Here is a 12,500-nt window from a genome sequence, read left to right on the forward strand (position 1 = left end):
TACTGGCAAAGACGGGTGAGTGCAACAAACATGAAAAATTTGTCTTACCTCTAGGAAGAACATTCGATAAATGGACAACCCAGAATCGGATAATGCAGGATCGGTTTCTGACTCTTCAAATACGTTTGTTAACGTAAATTTGATTAGTCTTCATCAGTTGCATTTACCTAGACAATATTTCTAATGTTGCCACATCAATGGCTGTATCCTCGGCTGAACGCTTAGCTATTAACAGAACGCGAACAGTGAAAAAGTTTTCAACGAAAAAATAATGCAATACAAACGTATTACTTTCCAGTAAAATAAAGCCCCAGAAGGGTAGAAGTATAAATATAAATACAGATGAGTGGTACAACAAGGCACCAATATTTACTGGAAACAGCAGTCGATACAAATACGACGCTATAGTAAAGCTTCACTGCGTATATAATTCCCCTTTGTTTTTCTCTTCAAAATATTGCTCCAATATCTTTATCACATAAGAATTTCACTCTCTTTCTTTCTATCTATTGTATTCTATCTATCATTCACTCACTTTCTATAATTCCGTTATTTTACAGCTCTAATCAATAACATGAACAACAATATACAATTCAGAATGGAATATATTCAAAATCAAATATTTTTCCGGATATTTTAATCATTAAAAAAAGACAGAAACATCGAAACCGACATGGGCTACAAACGTCAGACTCAAAACAATACGTATTATTTACTTCTTGCCATCCAAAACAGACAAATACAATATACTGTTTTGACAAGTAACAACAATATGCTCCGCAGTTTCGAATCTTTATACTCGGAATAAATGGCTCTAATAACGATATCAAATTTTGGTACAAGGCCAGAAAGTTTGGGGGAGGGAGTAAGTGGATTACATCGACCCCAGGGTTCAAATGGTACTCATTTTGTCGAATCCCGAAAGGGTGAAAGGCAATGTCAACCCCGGTAGAATTTTACCTCAAAACGTAAAGATGGTGTGCTAACGATTCAACCAAGTTACCATCTTAAAAGTCTCTAGTAATGACATCGAATACTGCTTGTAAGTCGGAACGTGTCAGAGCAATAAGCAGTTAAAAACTACGAAGGACAAAAACAAACCAGGGCCGCCTGAGAGTTTTTCTTGATATTCCTTATCATTTAGGTTCTGGTAGGTTTGCCGAGATTTCAATCAAGTTTGGTTCCGTAAAAAGGAACGTTAAATTACAAGACTTAAAATTTTGCTACAAATAATTTTGTACCTGAATTAAGTGTAAAGAATTTTACGAATAAATGCTTTCGGTAGACGCGTTGTAATTGTTATCGATATTGTTGATTTGATCTGAACTTCCATTGTAATAACTTCCTATAAAAACAAGTTAGAGGAATGTGGCTATAAATTTAATGCATGAATGATTATTAATAAGAGGGCTATTAAACAAAATAGCGTGATTTATTTATTGCCATATGTCAATATATTTCATAGCTTACGAAAATCATGTCGGAAATAATTGCCGCCATCACCATCATGATCATCATCGTCGTCGTTGTCGTTATCATTACTACTACTACTGCTAAAAACAACAACCAAGTCAGACAACAGATGACGCGTGTTTTGTCGTCCTGGATACACAACGTTCCACGAAAATATTGGATAGCCACAGAACGCTTTTCTTTTCGTACTGCGATCTTGAAAACATAAGGGCACATTGCAAGCAGGGCCTGATCTATCTATGGGCCAGTTTGGGCCATGGCCAAGAGGCCCCCAATTTCGTGAGAGACCAGGCATCGAGAAACCTTTAAAATATTTTACTTTATTTTGATCTCGGTTATTGCTCTCTATTATCGTTTATATCTTATAAAGACTAATTTTAGTTTGTCCTTAAAATATTTATATCTTGCATTTCATAAATTTATTTATATTCTGTTAGTTTCTATGTGCAATATTGTATGATCGCTTTTATTTGTTTCTTAGTTGTTGATACTTTTGAAATAAGTTTTATCTTATTTAGCCTTAAATTGAACTAAATTTAGTTTTGTTAACCAACGATAATCAAACCAAAGGAAAATGAATATGTCATGTTTCAATTTAATTGTGTGACAGTCTTTGTTATTTTGGCTGCACCAGCCAAGTTTATTAGTTTTGACATTCATAATAATATGATTGACTTTAGACATTTAAACAGTTGAAAATTGCATAAGCAAAATCGGATGGTCTCCAAAAGATGTTTTGGCCCAGGACCTCATTAGATCTAATACCGACTCTGATTGTAGTCCTAGATATACTGCTCCTTCCTTTCGACTGAATACATTAAAGGAATCAGCGCTGGCTTATTTTTAGTCACTCAGTTGCTGCCGTAATTTTTACATATACCAGTTTAAAGTGTACCCGTAAATTATTCTACTAAATATAATCCAATTTCAACCTCTGTGAGCCAACGATAGAGCCTCTATGTTGTTGATACCCTGGGGAAAATATTGGAATCAAACGTAAATAAAACTCGATTCTATAAATTAAAAGGAACGCATTGAATAAGTTAGCCCAAGATAGATTGGCACGATGTGGTTGAATGTAAGTGAAAGACATCATAGTGGGAAGCCCTTTCTGATAGGTCTATTTAATCAAATACTTTCTGGTGCTAAACAATTATTACCACAAGAAAAACAGTAACTTTTAACCCTCCTCTCTATAAGTAAATATTCACTCGTGCCCAGCCAAATTATATTAATATATTGTGTAGAGTGTGATGCAGGAAAATTAAAGTTGTTTTCGATCCAAAACTAGAACTGCGAAAAATATGAGCCATACAATAAGAGCTACTGACCCTGAATCTAACACAGGAATCAAATATGATATAAAATTATTGAATGGAATTAAGTCTCTGAGGAATGTATCCTTCGATGTTATGATATCAAAATTAAAGTATTGCACACTTGGAATAAATTCTCGTATATTCATAACTAATGCAATTAAAACCAGTTCAAAAGGAGACATATATCTTGGTCTGGATAATAAAGAATCGATTTTGGAATTACCAATAGAATGATTCTTAAAACGTTCAATGATACCGACTCAAACACACACACACACACACACACACATACACACACACACACAAGCACAGACACATGCGCGTATACACACGAAAGCACACACACATGCACACATTTATATATACATTTATATATATATATGTGTGTAACTTACAAACCTATTTAAACTATCTGCTTTTATATAATATTACCTCGTATAAAGAGACATGCACGTAATAAACCAAAATATTGGGACGTAGCGCATGGTCTCACACAAAAGCTGAGATTTATTGCACCTGTATACACATGTATATAATTAAGCATAAATGTCTGAACGTATATTTATATATATATATGTATACGTACATATACACATACATATATTTACGTGTCTCTATATATTATATATACATGTATATATGCATATATATAAACATATATTTACAGTATATTACATTTGTAGGAGTATATATATATATATATATATATATATATATATATATATATATATATATACATACATACGTGTGTCTCAGTGTGTGTTCAGAAGCACACATGTATCTATATGTATACACAAATACACACACTCACGCGAGCACACACACACACACACACACACATACACAATACGTAAATGTGTATGTGTATGTGTGTGTGTGTGTGTGTGTGTGTGTGTGTGTGTGTGTGTGTTTGCGTGTAGGGCCATATGGTTGTAGCTCTATCTTGCATATTTTTCTGCTTCGTTACTCTTGTCAATAATGACCTTTCAAGAGATCGATGTTTCTAATATTTAATGGCTGTAAAAATATAAAAAAATATTTATATTTATCATATTTTGTCAATTATTTACTTTGATCGTTCAACCAGAACGATATACGGCAATGATTTTCATAGTTCTTTGCAAGATATTATTTTACATTTTTTAATATTTTTTGCATTATTTTGTTAGTGATGGCAGATATTCTGAGACTTTTATTTGGTTGAGAATCTACATTGATGGTTTGCCATTTTCTGGAATATATATTCTATTAGTTATCGTGGTTTATTTATTTATTTACTTGTCTTTTAGTCTAAACATTAAGACAGTGGCCATGGCACTTTACAAGGCTCTTGAGATTGATGAGAGATGGTGTAGAAGTTTTCCTCAAACGAAGGTTCTAATTCGAATGCTTTCGACTGAATGAAATCCGTTTAGTGGTACTTCAGGGCCAAGTGGTGGTGTTAAAACGAACGATACACAAAAGTCTACCACTTAATATACCCACCACAGTAGCATTTGAACTCGGAAAATAAAAACCGGAATAAATTATACACGGCATCTCCAAGTCTCAAACTTTTCTGCCAGTCCATCACCTTGAAGTGGTAATTTATTTATCTATCCCAGAAAGGATGAAAATCAATATTGAGTTCAATGAGATTTGGACTCAGTAATCAATTGTCCCAATAAATATAAGAAGTCAATTCGTCTGACACTCTAAAGATTCGACGAATTCGCCAGCGATACTGTTGTAACGATGTTGTTGTTTTTGTGGTTGGCTAGCGTTGTCAGTTTTGATTGAGTAGACTTAAGATCATATGTATTTCAGTTGGCACTTTCGGCGTTTGAAAGACTGTATTGATTTAAAATGTTCGCACTGTTTTAAACTCGATGAATCTAATCAAATGTTGCATATAGCAATTTGAAAGATTCAGCTGCGATTTCTGTATTGCGACCTGGCTACCGTTTGGTTTAACATAATGAGTATCTTTTTTCTCTTGAATATATACGTATACATATATATGTAGACATAGATACATATATATACATATATATGCATACACACACACACACACACACATATATATATATATATATATATATATATATATATATATATATATATATATATATATATATCACATTAAACAAAAATCGAACAACGGGCCTCAAATATACGACATTGTATACATACCACGTATTAGCTAGCGGGTTGTTTACATATTTCTGTAACTATTCATCTCTTCATCTCGTGCACTGCTAGAAAACTAAAACCATTGAAACATTTACTAAATTAGCCATTAATACATTCCAGTTGCTGAGGGAAAGAATAACTGGTTATTTTAGAAATGTAGTGAACGTATTTCTGATTTGTTTATTGAGTAAATATTATAGGCTTTACCTCATTAAAACATATCAAGAAGCATATAGAAGATAGACATGATAGTTTGTAAATGGAACAGTAAAAATATGTAAGACTTTTCTCAACTTCAACAACTGACTTTGTTTTATGAACATTCCAATGACGGAGCTATGTATCCTTGTTAGAAAACAATTCCTTCTTTAGAGGAAGGCTTCAAATAAGTAAAAACAGAGAATAGCTTACAACACTTAGGTTCGTGTTACTGAAATCTTAATACTCACCGGAAGTCTTACTGAACTAGGTGAGTATACTGACAGGCGAAACTAGACGTCCTAGTCAACAACACGAAATCTATCTGTCTATCTATCTATCTATCTATATATATATATATATATATATATATATATATATATATATATATAGAGAGAGAGATAGATAGATAGATACATACATACATACATACATACATACATACAGGAGTTATTTATAAATATATGCGTGGCATATATATATATATATATATATATATATATGAAGGCGTCTGTATACATATGTATGTATATATAGGCATATCTATGCGAGTGTGTGTTTTATCATCGTCTGGATTTCAATTACTGCTAGATGCAAAAGCTAGATCTCAACAAACTAATTGTCACACAATTCCTTGTCTAGTGCTCTTGTAACGTACAGAACGACACAGCAGGTGTTGTAAACAGTGTATAACTACATCCATTGACGTCACTACAGATAAAATAAATATATCAAGCAACATTTTCTTTCACTCTGCAGCATTGTTAAACATTAAATGTCAATTCAATTTTCGTTTGTGTCACCTGTTCATTTAAAGTAATGGAAGTGTGCGCATAAATTACTCGCGCATATCGTGCATTGGAAGTATATAGTAGCAAACGAGTAGATGCATAAATAGGTACACATAACGATATATACATATAGATATGCGTGTATGTATATATATGTGTGTGTGTATGTGTGTGTGTGTGTGTGTGTGTGTGTGTGTGTGTGTATACATATATAATTTTATATAAGCGTATATGAATACAAATACATATGTACTTATATATATATATATATATATATAAATGTATATACGTATATATTACTTTTCTTTTCGGTCATTGGACTGCGGTCATACTAGCGCCCGCCCACCAGTATGTATTTTTATCGGTGCTTATAGGGCCGAGATGTAACGGCGTAACAAATCAAGACCAGTCGTTAAGCTGTTGGTGGGACAGTCACAAGCATAAAGATACACACACACACTTATATATATATATATATATATATATATATATATATATATATACATAATACATAAGACGAGTTTCAACACAGTTTCCACCTTACAAATTTGATCTTCCATTCTACAAGGCATTCGTAGGACCAGAACTATTGTTGTAGGGGTCACTTTCCCAATGTGTCGTGGTATGACACTGAGCCTGAACCCACGTGACTGCGAGTTAACTTCAGAACTACACAATCATGCTTGTGAGCATGTCCATTTCAAGCTATAGAAAAGTGCATATTTATACATACATAAATATATATCAACATGCATTTATCTCTCTCTCTCTCTCTCTCTCTCTCTCTCTCTCTCTCTCTCTCTCTCTCTCTCTCTCTCTATCTCTCTCTCTCTCTCTCTCTTTCTCTCTCTCTCTCTCTCTCTCTCTCTGTATATGTATATATATATATATATATATATATATATATATATATATATATATACATATATATATATAAAGGAGGCCACTAGGTGGACTGGTAATGTGCTAGAAGAAGATCACATGTCATGTATCTACTAAGACCGAATAATTCTCAAAGGGGATTTAGCGAAGCAACAAAAACGTAAATCGGGCAAGACCAGTGAAAATTCTACAAAAAAATACAATTATCTGTAAACATATGTTTCGAAATCAATATTTACTTACCAAACATATTTGTTTCTCATCAGTAGAGACCGTCGGATAGATACAATTTAGAGAATCGCACACTAAGTTGTACTCCACAAGGAACGCACGTTTGTGCGGTTCTAAACAATTATACACTCTGGCAAGTATTAGATTTGGTAACTCCATTGGTTACGACAACGAGGGTTCCAGTTGAGACGATCCACGGAACAGCCGGCTCGTGAATTAACGTGTCAATGGCTGACTTAAATCTCAGAGGAATTCATTCAATATGACTGTCACAAGGCTGGCCCTTTGGATTAACGATACAACTTATTTTGGGCAGCTGAGTGGATTGGAACAACGTGAAATAAAGCGTCTTGCTGAGGGACACAACGCACTGCCGGGAATTGAACTCAAGATCATAAGATTGTGAGCTGAAAACTCTAACTGCTGAACATGCGCCTTCACAAATTAGATAAGATACCAGGTGTAAGCATTATCATTACAACACCTTCGGTGTTTGTCTCTCTCTCTCTCTCTCTCTCTCTCTCTCTCTCTCTCTCTCTCTCTCTCTCTCTCTCTCTCTATATATATATATATATATATATATATATATATATATATATATATATATATATATATATATATATATATATATAACTATCTACCTATAGTTAGATAGATATTTTTGTCTTTCTAGCTTGCTTTTTATCTACGTATCTTTCGCTTATCTCCTGTTTTAGTCATTAAACTGTGGTTATCATATAAAGACACTGTTTTGACGGGGTTAGTCAAACACACACACATACACACACAGCCACACACACATATATATATAAACATACATATATACAATTTATATATAAATATGTGTGCGTGTATGTGTATAAAGATAAATTAAATATAGAGAAACTATTAATAATCCAATAATTTATTTATATTATGATACTATATTATAATATTACATAATATTATATGAATATAACAGAATATTAGATAACATAAACAATTATTAAAAAAAACCAAAAAGGCCAAATAATTGTTTCGACTTATATACATTTCTGATCTACATACACAATAACAGTTACCTTGTATATAAGCCACTTCAGGGTCATGGTTTAAAGATACACGAAATTCCGTGTGAAAAACGGCTGGATTGTACCAATATTCATATGGTATTCAAATGACGTACTAGTGAATTCGATGTTTAACACGCCCTTTGAAGAATTTCTTTTCCTCAGTATGTTACTTTATATATGTATATATATATATATATATATATATATATATATATATAACTTTTTTAAGCGAAGTGTTTCAACTTATTACATTGCATCTATGAAATCCTGCCTACAGTATCTGTATTTCGTAGACAGAACGCTTTCCCAGGGTATTTTCTCTCCACCATACTGTTATGCTCAGGATGATGGGCTAAGATTCGGTGACGTAGGATTGAACCTGAAATTACGTAATTGCCAAGGGAACAACTTAACCAAATAGTCATGCGTGCGCCAATGTGTTTGGGAAATTCTGGCTAATAATAGCGCGTTAAAATGTCCAACCTGTTGAATTAGGTGTTTAGAACCATTCTAATAGATAAACAAAACTAACTGGAAACAAGTCTTATTTGTAGAATTCAACTTTAAGAGGAACAAATATAGCCATGAACCACTGAAAGAGACTGGACGTTTCATATTCACAAAACACACCCGAACGGTTAGCTGGTAACAACACGCTTCTTTGAACTGTTGAATCATTTTCTGTCTTAGCTTGATAAGGGGGATTTTCCTCAAAATGTTGCATGCATCCAACAACTTATGTAAGGCAATTCAGGACGATTTTTCGTCTTCCTCCGATATATATATTGTATTTTTAACAGCACATCTACAAAACGTTCGACAAAAGCCGCAGCATCTTGCTTGTCAACGGGTGTGTCATAATATTAAGTATATTAGGTATGCTACTTAGATGATTATTTTGATTCAATGCTGCTTCAATAGCTTAGATCGGATTTTTATTCAGTCTAGCGGGTATTTAGTGAATGCATTATTCAATTTCCTATATATCCGAACCAGCGAATCACACCTAGTCTGCGTGTGCACGCCAATGACAAAGCCGGAATGCTTCTGACGTTCTCACGAGCCTCTTCCGGGACTACTTTTCGTCTCCTTTCGATATATCTTAACTATCGACGTTCTGTATAAAGTTATGTTTCTTCTGTTGCTTTTATTTATTGACATCAACATACGTATCTTGCTTAACTTCTCACCTGCATTCCTCAAATGTTTATCTTTTAAATTCTTAAGTAGTTATATCATACTGTATTCTGGAAACAGTGCTTATGAATTATTTCCAAAATAATTAGTTCCTGGTGGTGAAGTCCATATGCTATAAAAACAAACTACTTTACCTTAAAGAACAGTTGCCACCACATGATCGCTAGACCTGCTAGAAATAACTGCCAATTCCACTTTAAACGACGCTCTAGTATGTGAATATAGAAAGCAAAATCTGTATAATTCTTAAATAAGGATACTATCGACCTGCAATATGGGATGGCTTTGTTTGAAATGCCTTTAATCACGTGTTTTTTCTCGACCAGTGTTGAAGTAGGTAAGATTAATAACAACAACGACGCTAATAACAACAACTGTATAGAGTACAAACGAACGAAGACGACTTGGAGTGTCAGTCAACTCTTGACCAGGCGATTCTCCATGAAACAACCTCAGCGTTTGCCATCTGGATACAGAACTGATAACAGGGAGATAAATTGGTTAATGTACTCTGATAGACGTGCAGAAAGAGTGGATGGTCACGGTCATGAACGTTTTGATCACAGCTCTTTTGAAACAGAATTGGTCTGTGGAAAAACAACATAAAGGTACTACCAGCTATTACTCGTGTACCGTTTTGTGAAATGTCTTCTGTTGCAATTATTCGGATGCAAATCTGGTCTCAAGACACCCACCTCTCATTTAGTCTCAGAGACCTCGAAATGGTCGTCGCCGCTATCATTTTTTGCTCTGGTTAAATAATGTCTTCAAATTTTGGCACAAGTCCAGCTATTTTAAGCAGAGGAGGTAAATATATTACATTGACCCCAGTGCTCAAACATTGTCTTTTTTATTAACCCTGAAAGAATGAAATGCACGCTCGACCTTCGCAGCATTTCTACTTAGAACATGAAGTCAAAAGAAACGCCGCTAAACATTTTGTTTGACAAAGGTTCCGTTATCCTGCCGCCTCAATATACCAGCCCGCTAGGAATTAATGCAACTACTTTATAATTCATATATATGTCGTTAGTATGTTTATGCAAGTTCAATATTCTCAACTTCACTGAGGTAGGCGATGGAGCAAACAATTTTGTAGTCCCCTTAAGAAATAAAGCAAAACGTGGGCAAAAACAATTGGTAAAATGCCGTATTTTGAGAGAAACCGAAATGAAATTTATACCATCTTACTTCAAAGATTGATGAGTTTCACTGAAGAGAAAGCTTTCCGTCAGACATAAAGGACAACTACTTAAGTACTTCTTATATATATTACCGAATGATTTATTGTCTACATTTGGCAAATATCAACGGGATTATTCCATGGAATATTCTTAACATAATACCAAGCTTTTTAAAATGCCATTTATATTATCTCCCGTAAAATAGTTACTCCAAGATCAATTGCCTCGCTTTTTTTCCTTCGTCTATCTTCATATTTTTTTATCACAGGTTTCATAGTAGCGACTAACGCCAGTTGAAATATTAGAGGGCGGGGAGGTGGCTGCAGTTTGCCAGGTGTTTTATGCGATTGTCAGATTTGCCAGCCACTTAATCATCATATGGAAACTGACACATGCAATGACAAAATTATAGTTAAGATACAAGATTGAGGATAGTGGCCTTGTCCCCACCGCCACTGATGTACCGAGAACACTGACGATGAACGGGATGTGTGGCATGTTAGCCGTCGTGCGTGACGCATGTACAAGTTGTAGAACATAAGTGATGACGATCATGATCATGAGAATCCTCATGTGATAGTGATAATGAAGATGATGATAAGGAGGAGGAGGTTGGTGTGTAGGTGAGGAAATGATGATAGTGATGATGAATTCGAAGATGACGACGACAACGACGAGTACGGCGACGGCAGCAATGATGACGATGACGACGATGGTGGGAATAAACGATGGTGATCTTGTTTGTGATTGTGTTGGCAGTGGTGGCGGGGGTGGGGCTGCTGCTACTGATGATGATGATGATGATGACGATGGCGACAGTGACGACGACAGTGATAATGACGATGGTGGTGGTGGTGGTAATGGTGATGATGATGGCGAAGTTGATGATGATGATGATGATAATGATGATGATGATGATGATAATGATGATGATGATGATGATGAAGATGATGATTTGGAGGAGAAGGAGGAAGACACTGTTGAGCACTTATATATTTAGCACTTATATATATCTTTCGTCGTTCGATCGCCTCAGTTCAAATTCTGGTGTGCTGGCAATTTACTTTCCAGCCAAATGTGGCAGTAATATAGAAGGTGTTACTTCTATTGACTATACCACCTGCTCCTCTGCTGATCATGCTAATAAAAGTAGACTTTATTGCTAAGAGAAATATCATCGCAAAATAAGAAAATCTACTTTTTTCATCTTTATTTTACAAAGTTATTTCTCCCCTACTGAGTCTTCTTTGATCATTAAATAGAAAGCAAAATTTAAACCAAAACGTTTTCTTTTTTTTTTCTTTTCTAAAATCTTATTCGTAATTGAAAAGAACTTAATTGTTGAGAGCACAATTAGTTAACAATAGCCCCTGCATATCGCTCGATTTGCAATTCGGTTTGTGACAATTGTTTAAAAGATAAACCAAAGCAGTGACGCAGTAGAAGTAGTAGAGTGTCGGCTTAGAACCTGAGACCTTTGTCAGTACACAGAAATATATCTTGACGGGTTTGTAAAATTTGTTCGAAGAGATTAATTATAACTAAATGGTGAAATTTTCTGCACAGCAGACTTGTTCTAGAAACCTTCACCTCCATGTAATAAATTCTTCTCTTTATCTCTTTTTCTCTATCGCTTGGCTGAAAAAATATCAGGAATTCCTTTTAAACTAAAAGATTATTTTCTGTCTATCAGAAATGTCTAACTTCGTAAAATGCTTGAATTACTTTTGCTTATATTTTTTAAGCTACACCTTGCTGACGCTACCCAAAATGATGAATCGGCGCTATACATTGACGACATGAACCTAACATCTTTACAATGTGTAAAAGAAGAAAAGTAAAATATTTAGTGTGTATACTTTGTATATCTTTATTCTTTGATGTAAAAAGTTCCACGACTATCAACGACAGATCATTTGTTAGCGTTGAAAATTAAAAAGGAATACTAAGCGTCAGTCAACTTCAAGCAAAGGAAAACGCGAGGAAGAGAGATGTGGGAGA

This window comes from Octopus bimaculoides, chromosome 12 (assembly GCF_046866305.1).
Source record: "Octopus bimaculoides isolate indiv1 chromosome 12, ASM4686630v1, whole genome shotgun sequence".
NCBI lineage: Eukaryota > Metazoa > Mollusca > Cephalopoda > Octopoda > Octopodidae > Octopus > Octopus bimaculoides.